The 16,144-nt window shown below is 38.6% G+C and overlaps 1 long non-coding RNA gene across 1 annotated transcript in view; it reads left to right on the top strand.

Annotated features, from left to right (window-relative positions):
* Positions 1–16,144, top strand: part of LOC144964289 (uncharacterized) — a 373,762-nt gene that overhangs the window by 338,630 nt on the left and 18,988 nt on the right. The window lies entirely within an intron of this gene.

Here is a 16,144-nt window from a genome sequence, read left to right as displayed (position 1 = left end):
CCCCCCCCCCCCCATTTTAAAAAATTATGAGATGAGATGAATATTTACTTTTCCTTTAAAACCCCTTTGTTATGCGTTGTATAAATTATGTTTTACACATATGATTTGTAAAATTTGAGTGTATTATGAGTGGGGACCTATGATTAGGTCATATAGGTGATCTCAAACTAAGTACATTGATAGTGAATCTATTTGAAATAATTCCACTTTGTCTTACTTCTCTTTTTATGGCGCTGATATGACCTAGCTGTGTTTCAAGCGCCTTCTATTCTTTCAAAAAAAACCCAAAAAACAATGTAACTTATTCATATTCATAGTAAAACCCTCACTAACCAATGCTGCCTAGGAAAGGACGACATGCACAGTAGATAAAGAGCGACGGACCTTGCTAGAGAGTGGGAAAGTGGGTCCCACCCTGGACTCCTTTAGGGAGAAAGGGGACTAGGTTACTAATATTAACACCACAAATACTTGTGGTACTGTATTTTGTATTGTTTTGTTTTAAAAAAATCCAATTTTTATTCAATACCATCTGGTGACCTGCCACTCAAAACCCTACAATTTTTAATTATATCGGATCAGAGAAAAAGTTCAATTTTTGAACCACATTTCTGGTTTGTTTAATTGATATTATCACAAGTTTTTGTGTGGCTAAATCTTTAAAATTTTATGTTATTGTGGCTGAAGTGGTGAAAGTGAAAAACGTGTGTTGTAAAATGATAAGTCCGTCAAGCATGCTAACATTTTGATGTATTATAAAAGAAACCTCATTTATGGTTTGATTAATGGATATGACACATTTTTATGTGACTGAATCCAAAGTTCGATATTAAGTAAAAAGTGTGAAAGCGCGTGTCAAAAATAACAAATGCCGTTGTAAAGTAATGAACACTTATGCTTATGATAAAATGGTTTTGTCATTTTCAAGAAAACAAAAACTTTTTCTTCTTCCATTCGCTCTTCTCCATACCAGCCAAATCAACCCTAAAGCTGTTTTGAGGAAAAGGTTCACCATTATTATTTGTTCATCAATTAATCTCATTTTGTATCATATAATGATAATTGCGTCAATTATAATATTATATATGTATTGATTCCTATCAAATCCCGTTCTTTCCTATCAACTTCTGTTCCAAATTGAATGATACTAATACTAATTAAGATATGATGGCCTGGGTTTTAGAAATAGAAATAATTGAAAAAAATATTTATCAGGGTATACAATTTCATAAGATTTCATAGGGGTTTTGTTTTGCATTTGTATTACCGTTCATAGAAGCTGTACAAAATCATCCTTAGATTTGCCGACAAAAGTTCTATTATTATTTTTTCATCCATTAATCTCATTTTGTATCATATAATGATAATTACGTAAATTATAATATTATTTATGTATTGATTTTTCATGAATTATACAATAGTTGTCTCTCTCTGAAATAGAATTATGTTGTGTTATGTAACTTGTAATTACGAAAGTAATTATTTACAACATATTTGACATTATATCTATAGTTTGATTAGACTAGGAAACTCATACCCTGATTCAGCTAAAAGATCATGTGGCAGTCATAACATAGTACGAACTATAACTTGCAACAATACAATCTGCCCCCTCCCCAATTTAAAAATTCATGAGATGAGATGATATATTTTACTTGTAAATCACCTCTCTGTTATGCGTTGTATAAATTTTGTTTTACACATTTGATTTGTAAACATTTGAGTGTATTATGAGTGGGGACCTATGATTAGGTCATTTAGGTGATCTCAAACTAAGTACATTAATAGTGAATCTATTTGAAATAATTCCACTTTGTCTTACTTTCTCTTTTTACTGGCGCTGATATGACCTAGATGTGTTTCAAGCGCCTTCTATTCTTTCAAAACAAACACAAAAAACAATGTAACTTAGCTCATATTCATAGTATAACCTCACTAACCAATGCTGCCTAGGGAAAGACCACATGCACAGTAGATAAAGCAGCGACGGACGCTCTGCTAGAGAGTGGGAAAGTGGGTGGCCACCCTTGGACTCCTTAGGGAGCAAGGGACTAGGTTACTAATCTTAACACCACAAATACTTGTGGTACTGTATTTTGTATTGTTTTTGTTTTAAAATAATCCAATTTTATTCAATACCATCTGGTGACCTGCCACTCAAAACCCTCACAATTTTTAATTATATTGGATCAGAGAAAAAGTTCAATTTTTGAACCACATTTCATGGTTTGTTTAATTTGATATTATCACAAGGTTATGTGTGGCTAAATCTTAAATTTGATGTTATCGTGGCTGAAGTGGTGAAAGTGAAAACGCGTGTTCTAAAATGATAAGTCCCGTCAAGCATGCTAACATTTTGATGTATTATAGAAAAAACCTCATTTATGGTTTGATTAATGGATATGACACATTTTTATGTGACTGAATCCAAAGTTCGATATTAAGTAAAAAGTGTGAAAGCGCGTGTCAAAAATAACAAATGCCGTTGTAAAGTAATGAACACTTATGCTTATGATAAAATGGTTTTGTCATTTTCAAGAAAACAAAAACTTTTTCTTCTTCCATTCGCTCTTCTCCATACCAGCCAAATCAACCCTAAAGCTGTTTTGAGGAAAAGGTTCGCCATTATTATTTTTTCATCCATTAATCTCATTTTGTATCTATAATTGATGTACATAGTTCATGCATTATGCAAAAAGGGTGGGGGGGGGGGGTGATTTTCTCCTGCTGACTTTCTTTGGCCTTCTATATCTGTTCAACTACTTTTTTTGGTTTTTGACAGATTATGTTTTTTCTATGGAAGTAATTAGAATAAATAATGTCAGCATTTGAGTGTGTTCCTGACACACTGTTTAAGTCATGAAAGGGCCATAACAACCATAAAGACAAACATTCATTGCGCTTTGTGGACTTGGAATGGGACCATTTGGGGAGGCAAAAGATTTCGACTTGTTTGGAGAACTGGGTTTAAAAAGTTTAGTTCTTGGTAAATTTGATGTTGGTTTTTGGAGATTAAGCCATTTCAAAGGCTGTTAACTTTTATCAAGGAAGTCTGTCTCGTCCTCTCTGATTTGATTTTTTGCAATTATATTGTAAGAAGCATTCATTTTAAAACATATATGATAAATTTGTGTTGTTATCCTTTTTTGCAATCGCACCAAGTTTTTACTATTGAAGTACATAGTTGACGTATTATGCAAAACTGATTAGAAATATTGTATTAAATTTGAGAACTCAACATTGTGTTCTTGGATTTGAATTTAAAGATTCGTGTGTTTAATTTTCATTCTTGAATTCCTTGGGGTTGGGGGAGGGGGGGGGCTGGTCTTCTCCTACTTACTGTTGTGTTCCACACCCACACACTTATATTCTCATCTATCCTCTCCTACTAACTGTTGTGTTCCACACCCACACACTTATATTCTCATCTATCTTATTTTATTATTCGTCCCTGGGTGGAGTCTTGTGACCTCCCATGGTGGAGAGAGAGATGTCCTTGCTGTCTCTTATCCCCTTTATCTGTTTTCTTCCGTGTTGCTCTCCCATGGTGAGCAGGAGATAATTTGTTGTATCTTATATCCCCCTGTATTATTTATTTTTTGTCTTTGTCTTGTAATGGAATGTGCTTACCCGGTTCTGTCCTTGCCGGTTCTGTCGGAGTCCTTGGCTGGAGGGAAACAATCAGATTTGTAGGGCAGCATGGCTCAGCGGTAGGTCTTTGTTCGTACACGATGTGTACCGAGTTCCATCACCCGCCACTGCGCTGTGTGGCTTTGAGCAAGTCATCTCGCCCTAGCTCAATTTGCGGCGCTGCACTGCGGCCCAGGGTTCGATTCCTGCTCTGAACGGCGCATAGTTGAGCCCTTAGAAAAGGTTCCCTGCTCACATTCTCTCACCATGCTCAGGTGTAAAATGAGTACCCGGCACTTAACGTTGTCTCTGTCCGAAAAAAATGAATTGTATGATTGCCCAACCGGCGTATCTCGTCCTACTTGTTGCTGTTGTCAAGGGCCCATTGCAAAGCGCTTTGAGCATGTTTAGTGGATACTGCGCTATATAAAATGCTCTTAATATTGTATTACTTTGTCAACATGTAAGTGCATTCATTCCCGCTCTATCTGTTTTCCTTTTCCACGTTGCTCTCTTGGTTCTTCTGTCTTTGTCAAGTGATATCTTTCCCTTGTAAATCATCTCTCTATTACTATTATCGTACTATTATTGTATTTGATTTTGAATCTATACTTTGTAAACATTTTATTGGTTCCTTCATATTAGGATGGGATTTTTATGTTACTTCAAAATAGGCGCATTGCTCATGTAATCTTCTGTTCTGTATTTGAACAAGTCCACTTCGTCTTACTGGTTCTTTATTGCTTTAACTACGGATGACATTAAAGTGTCGCAAGCGCCGTGAAACCAATACAAACTAAACGAAACACAATCAAATATTGATGAATAATGCAGCTGCCTCTCTCATCATTAGATTTAAATAACCTTTGACATGTTACCCAACCACACTGTATTTGATATAATGACCAAGCATTAATTATTAGAATAAAAAAATATTGGAGTGTATTTAGTTGGAATGCACATGTGGCATATCTGTATGTTTTTCTTCATATAATAAAATATTCACTCTGGTGTAATCAATATCTCCATCTGAGTTCGCATTAGTCAAATAAATTTGTAATTTTTAGGTATTGTCTAAATGCACATAACATCTTGTCAATCTTGCTTTAATCAAGAAATATTGGTATAATTCGGTATTTTGTTGATGAACGTACAACATACATTATCGTCCATGCCTTTGTAATCGGCAGATATGATTAATTTAATTCTTTGCTGTTAGATGTGACATCTAAATTAATACAACGATCGAAAGCTATTCAAGACAGTCGCAAAAGTGATGAAAAAATCTAACGACCCTATCCTAATCTAATAGGCCGTTAAGGTCACCTGAAGACTCAATTTTGATTGTCCCAAGAACTAGAGATTGTACCTTATAGACCAAAGGCCCACTGTAAGCCCCCACCCCCACTACGTTGTCCTGTTGACCTAGTTATAGTTTTGGGAGATGATATTTTTTCCTTGTAAATCATATCTCTGTTAAATACTGTTATTATTTTTTTTAGCATGTTATTTGAAAACAGCTGAGTTTGTTCCTCTTAGTGGGATCTTGTATTTGTGTCTGGGTGAGACTCATAGGTGATCTCAAACTAAGTCCAATGACAGCGTGCTCTTGGAATTTTCATCTGTTCCCTATTTGAACCATTTCCCCTATGTCTTACTTTTTCCTCAAGTCCTTTTATTTTTACATCTAGAATGTTTTTACTATCCAATTGTATTCCTATTTACTGGCGCTATGACCTTAATATGCTGCAAGCGCCTTAATTACCTTTTTAAAAAAATAACAAAAAAGAGATCTGAGGAGGTTTGCCACTTAGCAAGTGTCACCTTCACATTTTTACAGACCTCCAAAACAAGGGAGCTAATTTCACTAATTCTAATAAGGAGTGACGTTTGTCTTTTTTTACCAATTACACACGTTCATATGGATAAAAAGGCAGCTTCTGTGGTATTAATGCAAAAGAAACAGTCATAAGTTATCAATTAATGAAGAAAATTTAAGTAGAGCCTTGTGAAATTTTCAATTTACTGCAAAACTCTTTAGAATATGATCATAACAGCTTTGCGTTTGAGAACATTCCACAAAGTATAAATTTACTTATGCAGGGAAACTGAAATTAGATCTATATTGATTTATGTATGCCAAAGAATGACAAGGGGAAAAAAGAAAGAAAGAAAAAGAACTTGAATTATGCTAATAGGGATGAGAATCTGGAAGTTTTTTTTTTAATTTATTAGATAGTTTAAGCAATGGAATGTACAAGGCAAAATCTAAAGCTTTTGTCCCAATATACATTGCTTTAAATATTACTATTAATATAAATATTATTATATTATTTTCTAAATTGAAAAAAAAAAGAAAATACACAAGGGTGATAAGAAATGTTACAGATCTTCCTGTGAATTAGAGCAAGAAACAGAACAATTAAATGACTGTAACTTATTGTTTCACAGAAAAAAAAGGAATTCTTGCTTTTCTCTTTATTTACGAGTCCATCAGATTCTTCTTTTATGTTAAATCATTAATGCAATACACATAATGATATTTCAATTCGATTCCACTAAATTTCAAATCAATTCTCATATCAGTTTTAATGTCAATTTTACAAAAACCGATCTAAATTAGGCAGTTTTGTACAAACATCTTTTTTTTAGATTAAAAATGTCCGTTACTTCCTGTAACAAAGTCCCCCGCCTCCTCCCCCCCCCCCCCCCCTTTTTTTTTTTAATTAAAAAAAAAATTATGATTAAAGTTTCGTGTCATAACGACCTTTTGATAAGAGTAGTTATTCATTTAAAGATTTGATACACGTGATATACTCTGATACTGGATATTTCTAATAAACACTAAGGCAAATAAGAAAGGATGCACTCACTCACACACACACACACACACACACACACACACACACACACACACACACAATCGTGTGTAATTGATGCGTGTAAATTCATGTACACCCCTTTTTTACCTTTCATAAAGGGCTCAACTTGTTATATGTATCACACAATTAGAGAGAATTACTCAGGACAAACCTTTTATACACCAGCTTGTAAGAGCTATATTTTTTATTATGAGTTATGTAAACGTTTTATGGTCTCACGACCGACTCCGGGTCCCACTGTGTTTAACTACTGGCTCGAATTCTCATTAGAAAGGGATCCGTATTTATAACAAACCGATAGAACCACACATGTTATATTATTTTAGTTGTATAGCTATACTCTAATTAAGAAAGGTCTATTAGAAAGCTTTTGCTTTCATGAGTATCGACCATAATAATATGAAATAAATTGCTTAAAAACGTTCCGTGTTAATTGAAAATACAAGACTGATTTATCGTTGTTTTTGGGGTGTTAAGTGTCACGATACAGAGTTCGTATTAAATAATACGTTTGCACAAATTCTTTTTTGCAAAATAACCCAACGCCTATTGACAATTGACAGTCCGAATATCCTATCCATTGGTCAATTACCTTCGCTAAAATATTGGAATCGACTGAGAATAACGATTTGATAGGCTCTCAACGTCTCTATGCAACCACTGAGATGGGTCGATGAAATCATAAAATAAACATATTTTATGATAGACATTTTCACAAATGCCTTTAGCATTGCAATAAGAGGGTTTATAAAATACTGTGGTGATGAAATGTCAATTCACACATCTGAGCCGCTAATCACATGCCCGTCTTGAAAGCATAACAGACTCGCTATAGTTCTACATTATCAAATATCTGACCAATCGTCTTTAAACTGTATTATGTTGCATGAACCCAAAGTTTCAAAATAAAATGTTAAGCTTAACTTAAAAAATTTGAGTAAAAAGATATGCTTATTTTGAAGAGAATGAGTTTTTGTTTCTTAACTCTCTCCTTGCCCACCATTTTGGATTTTCCATAAAATATCATACTCATCTAACACAAAATTGATTTTAAACTCTTAACTCAAAAGGAATAAGTATTTGTGAACAGGGGTAAATCCACCCCCTTTGCACATATCAAGGGAAATAAATGTGTTTAAAGTGTTTGGCAGCAGCCTCTTATGGTTTTCACGCTACTATGTTATGACGATCGACCCAATCAGCAAAGTCTGGTCCAAATTCGTGCACCGTCGCAAACCCGCCGGGTAGCATCGTCACAACACACCGTTCGACTAGATGCTCTGCCGTCTCTGAGACCTGCCGTTCATAGTTCATACCGATTAATCGGTATCATACCGATTTGCAAGACCTTTTGTTCGTATTTACCGATTTCCCGATTTACTTGCCGATCGTACCGATTTCTCGATCTGCATGCCGATCGTACCGATTTCACCAAGTGACCAAGGGCCCGCAGCCCTCCACCCCTCTCTTTTACGTTTACTTTGTGCTTTACGTTGCACGTTAAAATGTTCAGATGTGGACGCACTAAAGCTAGACAATTAGTGTCAGAAATATCAAGTGATTATAAGAAGACTTTAGTTACTAAATTAGACCGTCAACCTTTCTCTCTCTCCACCGACGGCAGTAATGATAAGGGGAGTGAACAACTTTACCCCTTAGTCGTGCGATATTTCGACGAGTCTGCAGAAAAAATTGTCACGGATGTATTGTCTGTGGCTACCCCAAATGGTGGTTCTACTGGGGAAAATATTTTCATGGCCTTGGATACTGAATTGAAGGCAGCTGGATTGTCTTGGGATAATTGTATAAGTTTCGGCAGTGACAATGCCAATGTCATGTTAGGCAAAGAGAAGGGGGTTATGACATTTGTTTTAAAACAAAATAAAAAATGTTCATATCCAAGGCTGTCCCTGTCATCTCCTGCACATTGCTGCTAAGAAAGGTGCCAGTAAGTTAAATTCAAATGTGGAGGAGACTTTGATTGATGTTTTTCATTATCTGGAGAACAGCACGAAGAGGATGAAATCTCTGCAGGAATTTCAGAGAATAACTGGCACGGCTCTCCGTAAAATCCTTAAACATGGCCCAACCAGATGGCTTTCTCTTCTTCAATGCGTGGAGCGACTTCTGGAGCAGTGGGATGCTCTGTTTGCATTTTTTTTAAATGAGAAGGACGTTTTGGGGAGCAAGTCAACAGACCGGCTGAAAAGAATTCTTGTTTTTTTTTCAAATAGCACTTCAAAAGCCTATCTAAATTTTCTCAAATATTCCCTCCCTATGTTTGTAAATGCTAACTTGCTGCTTCAACGTGAGGAGCCGACAGTTCACATCTTACAGAAACGCCTTCACGATGTTGCCACGGATATCCTCATTGCCTTCATAAAGTCTGAGGCTATAGCCAAAGCGGAGGACATCTATTCCACTGAGCACAGCAGGCGGAGCAGGCAAAAGGATAGAAAGGACATGATGATTGGTGATGGTACAAGAAATTATCTTGATCTAAAACTCATATAAGACAAGGAAGTGACAAAATTTTTTGAGGACACGAGGAACTTTTACTCCACTGCTCTTCAGTATGTTTTTTCAAGTCTTCCAATGCAGCATGAAGCCCTGAACCATGCTGAAGTTTTGGACTCCTGTATGAGGCTGAAAAAGAAAATGGAGTCCATCAGGTACTGGGCAACAAGATTTCCGTGTTTGGTGTTGGGTGGTGATATGGAGAGGTTAAAGAAGGAGTTTGGGAAATTCCAGGTGGATGGTTTGGTGGGACTGGACTTAAAGATGAGGGTGGATGTGCTGTGGTCTCGGATAGGAAAAATGGAGGTAAATGGTGACCATAGATATGAAGCCCTAGCTCACTTCATGAAAGGTTTGTGTGTTCTGCCTCACAGTAATGCAGATTCAGAACGGATTTTTTCTCTTGTCAGGAAAAATAAGACAGAACAGAGAGCCAGCATGTCTCGGGATCTTCTGACAGATATTCTGCAAGTTAAAACAAAAATGTTGTCGAGAGCAGAGTGTTGCTATTCATTCTGTCCTTCTGATCAGCTGATCAAAAAGAAATAGCTTTTAAAACAATCAAAGTTTATAGCAGGGAGGTATGGTGGAGTGTTCATGTAGTTGATTGTAAATAGACACGACATCTTTTTATAACTTTATCAGTGAATTTGTTTTAGTATTTCTATTGAACTATTGTCGCAATATTATTTTATGGTGGTGGGAGAAAGAGACATGTGAAGGAATGAACTACTCGCAATATTATTTGGTGGTAGAGAGAGAGAGGGAACAAACAGTTACATTTTATTTGATATTCAGATAACGGAAAAGGATTAATTCACATCTCAAGGACCAACGTATGTAGACGATCTATGTCTAGCGCATCATGTCATCACAACTGTTGCAGAATTAGGTGAGTAGCCCAACGATTGGATAATTTTACGTCTCATACTGATTTTTTTCCCCAGATACTGATTTTTTTTACAATGTCATACTGATTTCCTTTTTCGTGAAGTGGCAGGTCTGGTCTCAGGCTCTTGCCCACAGCGAGTACATGTTGGACAGGTAGTAAGACCCCACCGATGAAGCTTACTAGCCGTGAGGCAGCTCCTCGACCGAAGCCGATTCGCAGTCACACAGTGTCTCCTCTTACTGGTATCAAAGCCTGGCAACTTCTCACCAAGCTTAGAGGAAGTAACGTCCCCGCCCCCACGAGGGACTGAATTCGTCCAAACCGACTTCCGTATGTGCAGCTCTAGACGTAGTCAGGGATTGTGCGTACATGGGTTGCCGGGACTTATTTCGGCTCGAAACGGGGGCGCCGACCATTATGCGCATCAGAAGGGTATCCCCATTCCCTCTCTCTTTGATCTTACTCAGCCAGTTTCCCGTAATCGTCTTCCTCCGGACATCGGGGGGCTGGATTGCTGTCATTATCGGGCCCCATTCTCTAGGAGTTGTTGCTGGCGTTCCTGACACTATGTGCATCGACTTGCGAAGTTTTACATCCACCTTCTCAACGTTTCTGCTTCTACCCCACACTGGAGCGCAATACTCCGCGGTGGAATAGCATAGTGCCAAGGCGGACGTTCTCAGGAGCGCTTGGCTAGCGCCCCAAGTCGATCCCGTCAGTTTCCTCAGAAGACTGTTCCGCTTCTCTATCTTCCGGGCAACCCCTTCGAGATGCACCCGATAGGTAAGGCTGCGATCCAACGTCATCCCTAAATATTTTGGATGCTGCTCATATGGGAGTGGCTGGTCCCCGACTAGGACATTCAGTTTGCGGGTGTGCCAAGCACTGCATGGGTGAAAAGCAGTGGCCACGGTTTTTGGAGTGTTCATCTTCAGGTACCACTTGTCGAAGTAGGATTTGATTCTGGCCCATTGCACTTGGCAATTAATTTATTCAGTTACATCCCCTTTGTTTCCGTTTTCCTGTATTGCACATTGTTTACATCTGATCTATTGTTACTTTATCGTCAAGATCACCATCCTCAATCATCCTCACAGGAAGTAGACCCTTTGTACTTTTTCAAACTTTATAGTTTGTTTAATTGTTGATTAATATGAGTTCTAGTGGCATAGGTCTGTAGATGTGGATTTTAGCTTATTAGTTTTAGTACTAGTCAGCAGTGTTCAAGCTCCCATTTACATTGGCAGTCCATTTAGTTCATAGTACCTTTGGGGGTGGATTTTTCCGCCCCCTAGTTGTTATGTTAGTTATTATAAATAATGCTTTTTCCACATATTTAAGTGAATTATACCACAGTTTCAAGTCAATATCCCCGACTGAAGTCATTATTCATAACATACTCAGCTAACCACGATGTGTCATTCCTTTTACAGAATGGGGAGAAACTATGTTAAAAACAGAGAGCCCTACAACAAGGAGGATATGAAGAATGTCATACAGGCAGTGAAATCAGGTGAAATGGGGTACAAGAAAGCTGCCTCTATTTTTAACGTCAAAAGGGAAAGATTGAGAGACCAAGTCAGACAAAGGTAAGTGTTATATAATAATCCATTTCAGTGTTTGCGAAACAATGCAAGTTGTTATTGAAGTTGATCAATAACTTATCTGAACCAAACATTGAGTGTATTTGTTATTTTTCTTTGAAAAAAAAAACAGGTTGCAGTTCAAATTAAATGTGTTGTACGTTTTAGATGTCTGATGGATCCTTGAAAGCAAAATATGAATTTGATATTTTTAAAGGTATGTAAAGAACATCTAAGACATCATGTTTTATAAAATTCCCATTGTTTCTTCTTTTTTTCCTGACATTTCCAAATCCCCTAACTACAGATATCTTTCAATGGGCCCTGGGCGAAAGACCTACTTGACAAGTGAAGAAGAAGATGAATTAGTTGAGTGCCTTAAAATAATGGCGATATGGGGATTTGGCTTTACAAACCAAGAGGTTCTGCACTTTGTCGGGGAGTATGTTGCGCCCAAGCCCAAGAATCCATTCAAGAATGGCTTGCCAACTGAGGATTGGCTCTCGGGATTCTTCAAGAGACACCCTATCTTCACCTCTCGACTGCCGGAGCAAATGAAGACAGCTCGAGCTAAGTCTACAGCAAATGCAACCATTGTGGAGCAATGGTTTGTTTTGGTTTAATCCACGCTTGAGGAAAACAGCCTGATGAATAGACCTCATCGAATATTTAATGTTGATGAAACCGGGATGCCTCTGGACCCTAAGCGGCTCAGGGCTATCTGTGAAAAAAATATTTCACATCTATTTCGTGTCATCGGTGGTTCTGGCCGCGACTCCATTACTGTAAATGGTGTAATGCTTCCCCCCTATGTCATTTACGCCGCGAAGAACTTAAGGTCTGAATGGACGAAGGATGGACCAGAAAAGTGCAGATGCACAACAAGCGAGAAAGGATGGATGGATAGCATTTGCTTTTTGGACTGGTTTCAAAAGCTTTTTATCCCTTCGATTCCTGCTGAAAGGCCAGCTGTTTTGATATTTGACGGTCATAAGTCCCCGTCAGTGTCCCATTAATTATGTCTGCTGTAAGAAACAATGTGATTTTAATAAACTGCCCCCCCCCCCCCTATAGCACTCATAATCTGCAGCCCTTGGATGTTGGAGTTTATAGTCCTTTAAAAACCCAATGGGAGAAGATCCTTGTTGCATATGCACGACAAACGCTTGGTACTGCATTGACCAAGGAAGTGTTTCCGTTGATTCTCCTGAAACCGTGGACATCAGATTGCCTGAATGGTGAGAACATCAAGTCAGGATTTGTCAGATGCGGAATTTTTCCTTTTAATAATGAAGCCATGCCCCGCTCACAGTACGAGTCATCAGAAATATTCGACAAAATGCATGAACCTGCCCATCAGCCCAGAAGCACTGCAAATTCCTCAGAATCCAGCCTGTCCACTGCCTCAACTTCAACGTTATCGCCTTCAACTTCAACATCATTCCATCAAGGAACCTCAACATACTCGTCTTTGACAGCCAATGCTTCAATTTCAGCAACATCACCACAGCCAAAAACATCCTCTTCTTCGACGGCCAGACCATCAACACCAAATATCCACCAATCGGAATCTTTCCAAACCAACAAATTAACCATTAAAGATTTCTTCATGAAAAAGATATCACCAATCCTCCAGGCCAAAAGGGAGAAGGAACAAAAAGAAAAAACAAACAAACGGCGGCAGTATGGAGAAAGCTTGACATCACTCGAATTTATAGAAAGAATGTTATAACTATTTGGTGCAAAATTACTTTCTTACTTTTAATTTCAATATTGTTTTTATGACAAATGTTCAGGGTGGTGGATTTACCCCGAATAAATGTTGATGAAATGTGTGTGGTAATACTGTTCTTCCTCGTGAGTTATGTATAAAAACCAAAATGTTTTGTGTTAAATTACAAGGTTATGTACAGACCAAGTTATGGCGTAAATATCATTCACGAGCCCCAGTTAGCTTGGGAGTGAGAGTAAGTTTTGTGATTTAGGGGGTGGATTTACCCCGGTTCACACCTACATACTTTTCTTCACCTAAACGACTACTACAAAACAGCATTAAGTTCTTATAATCAAAACAAAATATGTCTTCAAATATTTTGCTGGACAGAAATCTGAATGAGAAAAATCTAGGCTTGGTCTTGGTCGAGCTTGAAACGATTCGATCGAGCGGGTAATCGCTCGAATCCTCTAAAATCGAGCGGATTTCGAGTCGGTGACGTCATCAAGCTGTCCTCCAGGAAAATGCCTTCCGCATCCAACTCCGCATCCGTCAGCAAAAAGCTAAATAATTCCCACTACTACTACTACTACTACTACTACTACTACTACTACTACTACTACTACTACTACTACTACTACTACTACTACTACTACTACCACAGACTACTAGGAGCAGACCGGACAACAGCCACTTTTTAGTGGCTAATCGCCGCCATCGTATTTAAGATGTCAGCAGTTATCGGATAAATCGAGAATAGAGAGAGACTGACGATATACGGGGTTTCCAGAAAACTGGCAGTGTAAAATTATATGAGAAAACAGTAAACATTGGCATTTCGGGGACAGAACAGACGCATTGTTAGCAAAAATTACATAAAGATAATTAAACAAAATGCTGCGAGGGTGTGATGAAAGTGTGTGAACTTCATGGTCGATCAACTTGGTCATCAATCCATTCAACTATCAATCTATTATAATTCTTTTACTACTACTGCTACTACTACTACTACTACTACTACTACTACTACTACTACTACTACTACTACTACTACTACTACTACTACGACTACTACTACAACACCAACAACAACAACAACTACTACTACTACTACTACTACTACTACTACTACTACTACTTCTACTACTACTACTACTACTACTACTACTACTACTACTACTACTACTACTACTACTACTACTTCTACTTTCACTACTTCTATTACTACTATGGCGACGACTCCAACGATGAAAGAGAGAGAGAGAGAGAGAGAGAGAGAGAGAGAGAGAGAGAGAGAGAGAGAGAGAGAGAGAAGAGAGAGAGAGATACTGATCAGAGAGAGAGAGAGAGAGAGAGGAAGGGGGGGGGGTGTTCTTCTCTTGTCCTCTCACCATACATGACATAGACTTGTCTACGTTGTTAGATCAAAGGGACGGATCCCGCAATTTCGCATGTTCTTCACATTTCAGACCTGTATCTACTAATACTAGGTATGTGTCATCTTCTGTTAGAGAGACTGGTCAGATAGTTCAAAGAGGTGAGTTTCATTATTTGTGTCTTCTCATTAATATGTGGAATGTCGGTTGATAGTTATATAACATCAAAATGAAATGTTGATCGTCTCCACAAAATTCATCAAAGGAGGAGCTTATTTTACCTACCGTTATTACGCCGATTCCCGATTGCTGGACAATACGACTTGTCATTTTATCAGCTAATTGGGAGGGGCATAGAAATTATGGTCAATTTGAATTGGTTAATTGAAGAGTGTGTAGAGAGAGGGTATTTGTCATGGGTAGGAGAGGGGTGGGATTAAAATGCTTGAAAAGAAGATGAGTTTGGGTGGGGTGGGGGGGGGGGGCGTATAGAAATGGTACTAGCCATTCAGATTGTCACTCTGTCGTTGACCACACTTAATGCTGCTCTGATTGAGAGAGAGAGAGAGCGAGAGAGAGAGAAGGAGAGAGAGAGAGAGAGAGAGAGAGAGAGAGATAGGGGGAGGGGGATTGTGATACTCATTGTACATATGTAATGACCTAACTACGTGTTGGCATGGTATTGTCATTGTTTGAAATCAACGGGTCCTAAATGTTGAAAGGAAGACCCACGTTCTCCTCACTTTTAATCCATTCCTCCTAATAACACCATTGTGTCATAAACAGTTACGTGTGAAATGAACAAAGAAGTCCGAACAGCAGGTTCAAAGAGGCGAGTCCTACTCATTGAGTCTCCTCATTAATATGCGTAGAGTCGTAAAAGAATTGTGTGAACCGCTGTGGTTCCAGGGATGGTAGCAGCTTCTTATGGTTCACACTATTATGTTATGACGATCGACCCAATCAGCAAAGTCCGGTCCGCATTCGTGCACCGTCGCGAACCCGCCTGGTAGCATCGTCACAACACACCTTTCGACTAGATGCTCTGCCGTTTCGGGTTCTTGTCCACAGCGTGGACATAAAGGACAGGAAGTTAGACCCCACTGATGTAACGCACCGGCCGTTAGGCAGCTCCTCGACCGAAGCCGATTCGCAGCTACCCAGTGTCTCCTCTTACTGGTATCAAAGCCTGGCAACTTCTCACCAAGCTTAGAGGAGTGTAGGTCCCCGCCCCCACGAGGGATTGAATTCGTCCAAACCGACTTCCATCTCGTATGTGCAGCTCTGTCCGTAGTCAGGGATTCTGCGTACAAGGGTTGCCGGGACTTATTTCGGCTCGAAACGGGGGCACCGTTCATTATGCGCATGAGAGGGGTATCCCCATTCCCTCTCTCTTTGATCTTACTCAGCCAGTTTCCCGTAATGGTCTCTCTCCGGACATCGGGGGGCTGGATCGCTGCCAGGGATGGTAAATTTAATTGGACACATATCATAAATAATCAGCATGGGAGGGGCTTAGATAGATAGATAGATAGATATAGATAGATAGA

Source organism: Berghia stephanieae, chromosome 1 (genome assembly GCF_034508935.2).
Source record: "Berghia stephanieae isolate SIO BIC M18660-M18661 chromosome 1, UCSD_Bste_1.3, whole genome shotgun sequence".
NCBI classification, from domain to species: Eukaryota; Metazoa; Mollusca; class Gastropoda; order Nudibranchia; family Aeolidiidae; genus Berghia; species Berghia stephanieae.
Note: the sequence above shows the minus strand (reverse complement) of the source record. Positions and strands in the feature narration are given on the sequence as shown.